This window comes from Jaculus jaculus, chromosome 2, assembly GCF_020740685.1.
Source record: "Jaculus jaculus isolate mJacJac1 chromosome 2, mJacJac1.mat.Y.cur, whole genome shotgun sequence".
Classification (NCBI taxonomy): Eukaryota; Metazoa; Chordata; class Mammalia; order Rodentia; family Dipodidae; genus Jaculus; species Jaculus jaculus.
Genome location: NC_059103.1, coordinates 68,809,118 through 68,822,277, shown reverse-complemented (window position 1 = coordinate 68,822,277; position 13,160 = coordinate 68,809,118).

Genomic DNA, 13,160 nt, shown 5'->3' with positions numbered 1-13,160 from the left:
GAATGGGGTTGGCAGGGACTCTTGTCACTGCAAACAAACTCCAGATGTATGCATCTTTCTGGCTGTACATGGGTTCTGGGGAATTGAGCCAGGGCCATCAAGTTTTGCAACTAAGCACCTTTAACCACTGATCAATCTCTACAGCCCGAGACTGAATTTTAAACAAACTGGGAGGAGATGCAGCTGCTGCATTTGGACTTACTCTGCATAGCCAGAACCCTGTGGTTGAGGCTGGAGTCCTGGATTCTGAGTTACTCTTAGATCTCCAGTTATTTCTTAGATAGACAATGAGCTAGTTTCATGACATTGAGCTAATAAACAAGGCACTGGCCTCAGGCTCCTGTTCTGTAAGATGGGGCTAATAACAGAGGTTGCTTTAATGAGTTGAACAATGAGTTCTCTTTCACGTTTTAACTGAAAATCACAATGCTCACTACATGCTAAGTTGAACCTCTTAAAATTACCATTTATCTAGGTCACAATTGGTCAAATATCAGCAATTTTATGAAGTTCAAACTTGCAAGAGTTTAAAATGGCCTTAGTAATAGCTATTGAACCATGTTAAGGTCAACATTCCTTTCTAAATCAGCTACTATCTCTTTCTAGAACATGGGTTGCATCTAGGAGGCTCCCAGAAAGGAAAAGGCACTACCCCTTGCCTTCCCTCTCATCCCATCTTGACCCCAGCTGGCTTTTACTGCTATGACTTTACCTGGCCTTCACCATGCCTCTTTCCTCAGACCACGAGGTGAAGGAAAGCCTTCGCAGCATCCAGCAGTGCTCTCTGGGTTTCCTGGCTAGAGATGATGTTTTCATGTATCACTCTTGCCCTGCTTTGCAGTTTTACTCATGGCCCGACTTTATAGGGCTCAGCAGCCTTTGGAAACCAGTGGGGACTTGTTTCCTAGAATGGGTCATCTGTTGCTCACTCATTTTTGTTTCTCTTGCATATTGCCAGACTCCTGAAGGCCCAAAACCTAGCTCTGAGTTTTCGGTATCAGCTTCATAGCCCTAGGGTGCTCTGCTCTGTCCTCTAGCTGGTATTGGCTATTTAGTGAGGGGACACTCCCTGTGGCTTCTGTGCTGAGACCTCTGAAAATGACAAGCCCTTGGTTTAGGGGTTGTCCCTCTCCCTACCCCCTGACAAGAAAGATAACCCTTCAGGGTATTAAAATAACATTATACTTAAGTACATTCTAGTTGTTGAGAGAATGGGGAGAAAGCCTTTTTTTTTTTTTTAAAATGTATTTATTACAGAGAGAGAAGGAGGGGTAGAGAATGGGCACACTAGGGACTTTAACCATTGCAAATGAACTCCAGATACATGCTCCACATTTGCATCCAGTTTACATGGATACTGGGGACTTGAACCTGCGTTCTTAGGCTTCACAGTCAAGTACCTTAACCACTAAGTCATTTCTCCAGCCCCACCTTTTTTTTATAGTACTGAGAAAATCCTGGGTCTTGTGCATGTGAGATGAACAGCCTACCCTGATATATGTTCCCAGTGTATGTTTTTGTTGGTGTTGATTTTGTTTTTCAAAAATATTTATTTATTTATTTGCAAGCAGAGAGAACCACACACATATACACAGAGAATTGGGTGTACTGGACCTCTAGTCACTGTAAACAAACTCCAGATGCATGCACCACTTTCTGCATCTGGTTTGACATGGGTACTGGTAACCAAAGCTAGGTCATTAAGCTTTGCAGACAACTGGCTTAACTGCTGAGCCATATCTCAAGCCCCTTGATTTAGTTTAGTTAATTTTTTTTTTTTTTTTTTGATACAGGGTCTTGCTATCCAATATCCAGCCTCATCCTTCCAAGTTCTGGGATCACAGGTATAAACCATCATGCTTATCTGTTAATGAGCATTGAAACTTGCTCCCTCTTTGTTTCATATAGTAACTCATGTAGCTCAGGCTGCCCTTAAACTTGCTATGTAGCTTAGTAGGACCTTGCATTCCTGATCCTCCTACCCCCATCTCTCAAGTGCTTGAGTTACAGGCACATGAGACCATGCCCTAGCTCTTTTGACTTTGTGTGTTTTTGTATGGTGTGAATATGTCTGTGCAAATACATGTACACAGATGTGTGTGCATGTGGAGGCCAGAAGAGGACACTGGGTGTCCACAACTCATTCTTCTTCCTTATTTTCTTGAGACAGAGTATCTCACTGAAGTTGAAGTTCACTGTTTTTCAGTTAGTCTGGCTGACCAGGGAGCCTCAGCGATTCTCCTTCTCTGCCTCCCTCAGGGATAGAGTTCCAGGCATGTGTGGTCATGTCTGGCTTTTTATGTTGGTTTGGTGATTGAACTCCAGTTCTTATGTTTGCTCAGCAAGTGCTCTTACCCACCATCCCATCTCCCCTTCCTTCATTTGACTTTTGGCTGTTGTCTTCAGCCCCGATCTCTAAGATGCCAAGGGAGGGGACAGACCTTAAATCATCCTCTCCAGCCTTTCACATATCTTTGTGCCAAACAGGTTAACACCATTCCTTTTTGGCTCCTTCTGCCTTGTATGAAAAGCATGAGGGCTCACTCTAATGAGTCCTGTTTCATTGTTCCCTTCTTGTTGCTGACGCAAAATTCCTGACCAAAAACAACTTGTGGGAGTAAAGTTGTTTATTTTGGCTTACACTCACAAGTGAACACTCCACAATGGCAGGGGAAAGGATGACATGATCAGAGGCCGGATATCATCTCTGCCACAGCAGGTGGAACATCACAGCATGTGGGAAAGCTCAATGCCAGCAAGGAGAAGCCAGCTAGAGCACTCTCCATGAAAGGATTATACATTCTTACTTGCTGCTAAGAAGTTGTAGTGTCTTCCTGTGGAGGAGTGACATCCTTGTCCTGTTAACATTGGGCTTGGCCATGGGGACTGCTCTGAGTAATGGGGTGTGGAAGATTGCCTTAGAAAAAGCTTCAACACCTTAGCTTGCTTCTGTCAGCTGTCTCACTCTTTTCTCTCAGGACTGATCCCAGACAGGGCAAACTTTTGCATGAAAGCAGAAAGTAAACTTTTCCAGTTGAAAAGCACTAAGGTTTTGTGTTAATCTGATATTAAACAAATCTGATTGACACCAGAGCTCAGTATATCTATCCTAGGCTCTGTCCCAGGGTTTGATTGTGTCACTTCAAAAGCATGAAGTTTAATCCCTAACACAAACAGTACAAAGAGGTGAGACCTTTGAGAAGTGGTGAGATCCGTTTTTGGAATGTCCACATGAACGAGTTAATGTACCATCATGGGACTGGATTCATCCTCTCAAGAGCAGGCTTATTGTAAAATAAGATTGGCCTGCTCTGGCTTTCCTGCTTTCTGACATAGGAATATGCAAAAAGAAGCCCCTTAGAGCTAGGTGTGTTGGTTCAATCTGCAATATTAGCAATCATGATGCTGAGATGCTGAGGCAGGAGGGTGGGTCTCAAGTTTGAGGCTAGTCTGGGCTGTGTAGTGAGTTCCCGTTCAGCCTGGGTGTGGTAGTTTGAATCAGATGTCTCTCATAAGCTCCTTGTATTTTGAATGCTTGGCCCCTGTCTGGTGGCAATTTGGGAGGTGGAACTTTGCCCTAGGAGGTGTGTTTCTGGGGATGGACTTTGGGGTGCTATAGTACAGCCTGTCTCTAACAAGAGCTCATCTCACTCTTGCTGCTGTGGCAAGATGTGATGGGTGTCCAGCCTTGGCTCTGCCAGCCTGTTCCTGCCATGGTGAAGCTTCTCCACAAGACTGAAAGCCAAAATAAACCCTTTCCTCCCTAAAGCTGGTTTTGGTTGGGTGCTTTGTCTCCTGCAAAGTGAAGGTAACTGCAACACTGGGTGACAGACTGATACCTTGTCTCAAAACAAAAGCAAACAAACCATCGTAGGCCCTCACCCCATGTAGGCACCTTGACCTTGGGCTCTGCAGCCTCCTGAACTGTAGTCAATCTGCATTCACTATAAAATATCCACTCTGTGGTATTTTGCTATAACAACAACAAATAGATTAAGACATACACATATATATTAATTAACTGAACCCTTATAAAAAACTTTATGAGAGATATTTTAGGCAGGATATGTCAGGCTTTGCTGTAGTAACAAAACTTCTGGCTGCTTGATGGTTCTTCTGGAAGTTACTTTTTACATGTGCTGTGTGTCTGCTGAAGATTAGCATGGGGTCTGCTTCTGTTTGTCACCAGGAACCAGGGATGATATGGTTCTAGTACAGGACAGGGTACATAGAAAACTGTATTGGCCACTGAGATTTCTGTATGGAAGCAATGCACACCATTGTGCCCATATTTCATTGAGTCCAGGCAAGTCACAAGGTTGTGTTCAACTTCAAGTGATGCATTAACAGTGATCATGCGAAGTATCTGAGTTTCTCTCTAGCTCAGAGAGAAAGGTGAAAGACTAGCCCAAGGTCACATAAGGTTTGTGTGTGTGTGTGTGTGTGTGTGTGTGATGTGTAGGAGTTGGCAGTTGAACTCAGGTCTGTTTGACTCCAAAACCTGTCCCTCTTCGCCACTAAGTCTGGTGGCCTTGCAAACATCAGTTTGTATGGTTTCCCTAGAAAGGGCATCTTCTTTCAAGGCTATTAGATTCTGCTGCTTTAGAGATGGCAGTCTGCTGGCTCAGGGGTTGGATTTGTCCTCCAGAAGTAATTGAGGGTCTAGGAAGATTGCTCAGAAGTTGAAGGTAGTTGCTTTCAAAGTTCATTGGTCCTAGTTCAATTCTCTAGCACCTGTGTAAATCCAACACAAAAAGTGGTGCATGTGTTTGGTGTTCATTTGCAATTGAAAGTGACCCTGCTATGACCGTACACACAGATAAACAAACAAATAAGAGTTAAAAATTTTTTTTGTTTATTTTTATTTATTTGAGAGCGACAGAGAGAGAGAAAGAGAGAGAGAGAGAGAGAGACAGAGAGAGAGAGAGAGAGAGAGAGAGAGAGAGGGCGTGCCATGGCTTCCAGCCACTGCAAAAGAATTCCAGATGCATGCGCCCCCTTGTGCATCTGGCTAACGTGGGTCCTGGGGAATTGAGCCTTGAACTGGGGTCCTTAGGCTTAATAGGCGAGTGCTTAACCACTAAGCTATCTCTCTAGCCCAAGAATTTTTCTTTTAAAAGAAGTAATTTGAGTTGCATGATCTCCAAACATTCTTTTTAAAAAAAAAAAAAAAAGAAATGAGTTATTGTAGGCCATTTTCATGCCTTTCATGTAATTATGGAATGTACTTTGAGCATTTTCCTCCATTTCTTGCTTCTCTTTCTTCTTACACTCCTCCCCCACTAGTCTCCTTTGTTCTCCTAGACAGCTTCACTTCTATTTTCACATTATCTGCACATATAGGATTTTATGTACATATATGAAGCATAAGGCTCATTAATGAGAGAAAATATGAGATATTTGTCTTTCTGAAACTCAATTAATTCACGTCAGATGATTGTGTCCAGTTGTTGCTATTTTCCCACAAATGACATAACTTCATTCTTTATGGCTTAAAAAATTCTGTTGCGGGAAGAAGGGTTTAGTTAGAGGTGGGGATAGGAGGTAATTGGAGGGAATAAGATCAAAACACATTTGTATGTGTATGAAAGTGTCAAAAATGGAAAAAATAAAAATTAAAAAATTTCATTGTGCATATAAACAAATTCATGAAAACCAATTTTTCATCTCTTTTGGCTCTTCTGCTCCAGATGCATGCACTCCTCCTTTCCTTCTCTTCTATATCTTTCCTTCTCACTCTCTCTCTATGGTACCTCTACTCCCTTTCTCTTTCTTTTCCTCCCTTTCACCCTATCTCCTTCTCACTCTCCTCCTTGGTTCTAAGAAAAAAAAAAGACTTATTTAGTAGGTATTTAAAAATATTTTATTTTGTGGGCTGGAGAGATGGCTTATCGGTTAAGGCATTTGCCTGCAAAGCAAAAGGACCTCGGTTCAAATCTCCAGGATCCATGTAAGCCAGATACACAAGGTGGCTCATGCATTTGCAGTTTGTTTACAGTGGCTGGAGGTTCTGGTGTGCCCATTCTCTCTCTCTCTCTCTCTCTCTCTCTCTCTCTCTCTTTTTCTCTCTCTCAAACAAATAAATAAAATTTTAAAATGTTTTATTTATTTATTTGAGAGAGAGATAGGATGGGTATACTGGGGCTTGTAGCCACTGCAAACAAACTCCAGATGCATGCTCCACCTCGTGTATCTAGCCTTATGTGTGTACTGGGAATTGAACTTGGATCCTTTGGCTTTGCCAGCAAATGGCTAAACTGCTAATCCCTTTCAGGCCTTTTAAAGTGAGGAGATTTTACAAAAACGCAAAAATTCCTCTTTTTTTTTTTTTTTTCTAAATTGAAGACCCATAATAATTGGGTTCCAGACACATATTCTAACAAAAGACAGGGCTGTGTATTGTTAGCATTTTGTCAGGGTGACTAAAAATACCTGGTAGAAACCATTCAGGGGAGGAAAGATTCATTCTAACAGCTTCGGAGGGTCCATCCAGTTCATGCTCACTTGTCCCACCATGGTGGTATAAGCCTGCAGAAGGTCAGAGCTGTTCACTCCCTGGGTGACCATGAAGCAGAGAACAAGACAGGAAGTGCAGGGCTAAAGTGTCCCAAAAGATCTACAGCCAGTGACCTACCTCCCAGTGGAGCCCAGTGAGCTGTTCCCATAGTGCCACCAACTGAAGAATGAACACTCAAAGCAGGAGTCTATTGAGGACATTTCTGATTCAAGCCACAACAGGCTGAGTGGAGCTCCCCCTTTTTGGTGGTGTCTCCCCTGGCTTCTAGCCCAATTCTCTGCTCTAACTCTCTCCTACCCACTCTAGAGAGCTGGTAGGTGGGGAGCCTGCCTGAACCCAGCAGTGGAGATGGGGGATAGGTGGTACTGCCTGTCCAAGGGAACAAACAGATGGGCTGCCTTGAATAAAACCATAACACAATAATGCAAAGTGGCCCCAGCCATCAGGACAAGCAAGTCAGACACATAGAAGCAGGCTTGGGGACGATCAAATTCAATAGATATAAATTTTATATTAGTGAGTCTTGCTGCCAGCTCATTAAACTGGAGTAATAAGTATGGGGCTGAGGAGCCTCTTAACACACTGCAGTCAGGAGCAGGGCTGAGAAGGAGCCAGGGGAGGGCCTCCACTGGGGAATCGAGAGAGGCAACCAGGAAGCATTCATCACAGCAGCTGACGGGGCCTGAGAACGCTCACACTGTACAAGCTGTAGCCCAAGAACAGAGAATACCGGCCAAACACAGAGAATGCTGCGTTTTAAAACTTTAGCTTTAACAGGGCGATCTGCTAGTGGCCAGGTACCTTCTTTCAGGAATGTTTTCCCTGCCCGCCTCAGCAGAGTGGTTAGAGACAGGTGTACAGTTGCTCTATCCTGGTGATGCCCTTTCCATGGGAAGGTATTTGCCAGCATTGTGCAATATACGTCTCCACAGCTGCACGTGGTGGGTTGGGTCCTATACTCCCCGCTTCACGCCTCCTTCCAAGTACTGGTGAAGGACGGAAGCCTTCCAGAAGCCTATCCTTAACCTTACCTGCTCGGATCTGCCTCTGCTTTTTGCAGTCTCAATTTTGGGACATTTAGCATTCATCTAGAGAGTTCTTCCCTGACCAGTGCCCCTGTAACCTAAATGACTTTTCTCTTATTATTCTCTCTCATAGCATCATGTTCTTTCCTTCATGGCATTTATCCCAATTTGCAATTAAATATTTATCTGAGTGATTATTATTTCATATCCTTTTCTGCAGCTGGGCTGTAACCTCTGTGAGAACGAGGATCCAGTCTTCATTAGTTCAGTGTATAGTCTTACATCCAACACAGACTAGATGCTCAGTAAGCTAAGCCCACAAGACAAAATGCATGTACATCACTTCATTTAGTGCCCTAGGGGCTAAGAAAGGAAAGAGACCTGTCTTACTCATGGCTGGGCCTCTTGAATACTGTAGTCTTAACACATAGCAGTTGTTTAATGAATGTTCACTTGAAGAGGAAGATATGAATCCTATGATTTCTGGGCTAAATTTGCTTAACTTTTCCCATAGCAAAATGATCTTTCCAGTTTGAAATAGCCAATAAGAAGAATTTCTAGTGTCCAACACAAAGACGTGATAAATGTTCATACCTTGAACATACAATTGACAGCTGTGGGTTCAGTCTGCCTTACATCACAGCATCGCACAGAGGTTCACAAACTCTGATTCCTTGATAAAATTTGCCCTATTACTTGTTTTATGAAGTTTTATTCACGCATGGTCTCACCCATTTATTGACCTGTTGTCTGTGGTTCCTTTTGTGCTGTGACAACAGGGTTGAGTAGCTACAACAGAGACTGTATGACCCACAGACTTTCCATTTGCTCCGTTCATATACAGAAAGTTGTTGACCCCTGGTCCAGTTCAATGGCCTTGGACCAGTCAGTAACTTCCTCTGAACTTCAGTGTTCTTATTTCATAAAAGCTGTTTGTGTGTGTGTGTGTGTGTGTGTGTGTAGTGTGATGTGTGTGGTGTGGTATGGGGAGTGTAGTGTGGTGTGGTGTGTGTGAAGTGGCATGTGTTTGTAGTGTGTGTGTGTAGTGTGGTGGTGGTGTTATGTGTGTAGTGGAATGCACTGTGGTGTGTGGGTAGTATGGTGTGGTGTGTGTGTATGTGTGTTGTGATATGTGTGTAGTGTGCTGTGTGTGTGTAGTGTATAGTGTGGTATGGTGTGGTGTGTGATGTGTTGTGTGTACAGTGTGGTGGCGGTGGTGTGGGTAGTGTGTAGTGTAGTGAAATGTGGTGTGGTGGGTATATATATGTAGTATTGTTTGGTGTGTGTGGTGGTTTATACATGTGTCCTTGCGGCACTCCATCCACTCACCAGTGGGAGGAAGCACTTGTCTGCCGTGCTTGGGGTAGAACACTGGGTATCCTGTTCCATTGCTGTTGGTCTTGTTTTGAGCTGTTTTTACTTATCAGGAATTTGCAGGGCATTAGCAATTCTCAGAGCTCTGCTCCCGTGCATACTGGGCTTACAGGTGTATGTAGCCTGCCCAGCTATTTCATGTGGGACCTGGAGATTTGAACTTGAGCAGTCTCAGGCATCCACACCTATGTCATAAGGTGATTATGAAACTTCATATATAGTAACTGTTTTGAGGCTGGGGTTATGGCTCAGTTGTTGCACAAGTATGTAGACCTGAGCTTAGATCCTCAATACCCACAGAAAGCTGGGTGTAGCAGTGTGTGTCTGTAACCCCAGTCGTGGAAGGTGGAGACAGAAGAATATCTAGGGCTTATTTCTAGTTAGTCTACCTGAATCAGTGAGCTTCAAGTTCAGTGAGAGGCCCTGACTCAAAAAATAAGGTCCAGAGAAATTGAGGAGGACAACTAATGTCAACCTCTGGCTTCTACATGCATGCACACACACATATACTTGTACCCCCCACACATGTGTCCCAGACATATAACATGCAAACATACATGGACACCACACATAAAGAATAAATGCTTGCATCACAATAAATTAAATATTTGCAAATATTTAAAGAGGATTTCTAGTGTTTCCAACTCAAAGACATGATAAATGTTTAAGGAATAGCATAAGCCTATGATCCTGATCTAATTATTCCATATTTTATATGAATGCATTGAAATGCCACACTGTAGCTGATAGATATGTACAATTACTATTAAAAAAGAAAAAACCCTGCCCATCTTGTGTCTGAGAGTGGTCACTGTAAGAGTCCCTGCTGCCCAAGCTGAGATTATAACTTACTCTCTTTCCTCTGTGCCATACTGCCTTCCCACAGCTCCTATCCGTGCTGTGAATGGATCAGAGCAGCCTCTTCCCTTAGAGACCTTGAGATTTTACTTATCTCTCACTTTTTTCTTCATTGCCTCCATGACTTTTCACTCTGTGCCCAGACATGCCTCTTTTCCCCAGAAACTCATAAAATGGACAACCTTGCTTTGTCATTTGGATGTCTAGAAATTCCTCTTTCTGTCTATCTCTCTCTCCCTGACTTCAGATGCCACCAAGCCACCTTGGCATGGTGCTATAGCTTTTCTCATAAGCTATAATGCTAAAGGGTAATTCATTTTAGCTGCCTTTGATTAAACCTGTGTGCTGTCCTGTTACTCAGTCTTCTCTTCTTTTATAGACAGAATTTCTACTTCCTCTTCCTGATCCTTGGTAAATTCCATTTTGCTCACTCATTCAACATTTCCTGTCAACTCTGTGGTAGTTTTTTAGTTACTGAGGACTTAGTGGTAGACAAGACACATATCCTAGTAGGTTGTGGTAGCTTGCAGAGAAGTAGGTAGTTAGAGAACTGGGGTAGTGAGCATGTTTGTGACTTTTCCTGTGGATATAGGAACAAATGCTTATTAACCCCAGATAGGGCACTGACGACAGATCAAAGAAACAATTTCATCCAAGCATAGCTTGGGGAACTAGTGAGTTTACTGTGTGTGGTGGTTTGATTCAGGTGCCTCATAAACTCAGGTGTTCTGAATGCTAGGTCCCCAGCTAATGGCAATTTGGGAATTAACACCTCATGGAGGCAGTGTATTGTTGGGGGTAGGCTTATGAGTATTATAGTCAGCTTCTTCTTGCCAGTGTTTGGCACACTTTCCTGGTGCTTTTGTCCGTCTGATGTGGCCAGGAGGTGATGTTCACCCACTGTCTGCCCATGCCATTGTTTTCCACTGCCATCACAGACCTCCCCCATCCCACGAGTCAATAAGCCAAAATAAACCTTTTTTTTTTTTCCCACAAGCTGCTTTTGGTTGGTTGTTTTCCGCCAGTAATGTGAACCTGACTGCTGCATTGCGATTACTTATGGGAGTATAAGTGATCCAGAAAGCTAGTTGCTTTACCACAAGCTGCTCTTTGTTGATTGTTTTCCGCCAGTAATGTGAACCTGACTGCAGCACTGTGATTACTTATGGGAGTATAAGTAGTCCAGAAAGCGAGCTGCATCACTGAAAAGCCTGCTCCAGCGAGGGTGATGACTTGTGAGAGCTGTGTCCTCAGAGCTCTCTGCCCAACCTGCAGGCAGCTCTGCCCAGGAGTCTCTTCCTACGGAGGCTCTTTACTCCTTTCTCACCATGGGAGGGGCTTTGAAAATCTTGAAACTTTGAGCTCTTACAGCAAGTTTCTGTAGCTTCTGAGTTTTATAGTTTTTCTGGGGAGGGAATGTTGCAATTTGAAAATGGTTTTACAGCAGCACAGTAGAGCAGTTGATTCCACCTCTACTGGCATTGTGGAGGAAGGAGTGATTCAGTTGAATCTAGAAGAGTGTGTTAGCTAGGGGGTAGAACTTTAGTCTTCCTTGGGAAGGCAAGATGCTTCTGTGTAATTACAGTGATCCAGCTGAAGGCGAAGGTCCATCCCATTCCCAGGAACATGAGCGTGAGTCCCAGGGCAGTTCCAAAGCTTGCCATATAGTCATAGGGCAGGAACCATGGTCTGGGAGCAGTGATGGGAAGTGCTTTTAAGGGCATAGATCACCAGTACTAAAGTCATCGGGATGAGGGGAGCATACCTGTGAGGGATGATCAGGTGACTGAGCATTGGGTGGCAGGTGCCACCCTTCCCCATCTAAGGTTACTAGATGCTACCTGGATGTAGCTAAATGTTGCCACAGGGATATGAGGAAAATCTAGAAAAATCCATTGGGTCACTTTAGGAGTCCCTTTGCTGCCTGAGATGAAGGCCAGGCAGTAAGCCCAGTCTCCCCATTGTCCAGGTTGAGACAACCTTGAATTATGATTTTAATGTTTCAGCTATGTGCCTGTGCTTGTTTGAATGTGTGGCCCCATAGACTTAGTTTTTAAAAAAATATTTTAGTTTTATTTATTTACTTATTTGACAAGAAAAGAGGGAGAGAGACTGAGAGAATGGGTGTGCCAGGGCCTCTAGCCACTGAAAATGAACTCCAGATGTATGTGCCCCCTTGTGCATCTGGCTTATGTGGGTCCTGGGGAATCGAACCTGGTTCCTTTGGCTTTGCAGGCAAATGCCTTAACCACTAAGCCATCTCTCCAGCCCTTAGGTTTTTAAAAAAAAAATTGCTATTTTTATTTATTTATTTGAGAGAGAAAGAGGTAGAGAGAAAGAGAGAGAAAGAAAGAAAGAGAGAGAGAGAGAGAGAATAGGCACACCAGGACCTCTAGTCACTGAAAACAAACTCCACATGCATATGCCACTTTGTGCATCAGGCTTGCATGGGTACTGGGAATCGAGCCTTGAACTGAAGGCCTTAGGCTTCACCAGCAAGCACTTAAACTGTAAGACAGCTCTCTAGCCCCAGGAGTTGTATTTTTTTTATTAAGCTTGCAGCTTGAGTCTCTACTGGGCTTTGCCCTTCTGCAGATGAGAGACGTCACTGGGGGCTCTACTAGGTGTACTAGGTGAACCAGTTTGAGTTTGAGCTCTGGCTGTTTGTGCTTGCTGGCTTTTGATGGTGTCTCTCTGCTTGGATCTATGGAAGTGAGCCAGCTTTAGATGGTGTTTCCTCTGGATTCCATAAGCCTAAAATAAACCCTTTCCTCCCATAAGCTGCTTCTGGGCAGATGTTTGTCCAGCAATGTAAAGATAACTGCAACAGTAAAATTGGTACTGAGATTTGGGGTCATTGCTTTGGTGAATCTGATCATGTGGCTTTCGTCTTATGTAATGTGTTTGTTGGAGGAATGTGGAAGGATTTGGTACTTTGGAATAGAAATCTTTTCAGTGCTGTGAGTAGAGATTGATGGGCTATTCTGGTGAGAGTTTGAAAATGCCAAATGCAGACAGAATTGCGAACTGTGACTGCTTGGCTTATGAAGTTTTAAAGGGGAAAAAAAGAACTTTGTTGGAACTAGGATACTGGTATAAAGTCTGGCTGCATTCTTCTGCCCATATCCAGAGAATTTGATTAAGATTGAACTTAAAAGTAATGTATTGGGGTGGTTGGTGGGAGGTATAGCACAGAAAGATAGATATGAAAAATGTATGGTTTATCACAGGAAAAATTCAAACAAATTTAAAGTTAATGGCACAGAGACTGATTTTAGGTGACTGATGCTGCAGTTGTTAAGCAGATTACCTCCTTTAAGGGTGAGCCAACTGCTTTTCATTGAAACAATGGAAATAATGACTTGAGGGTGAGCTATTGACAGGAG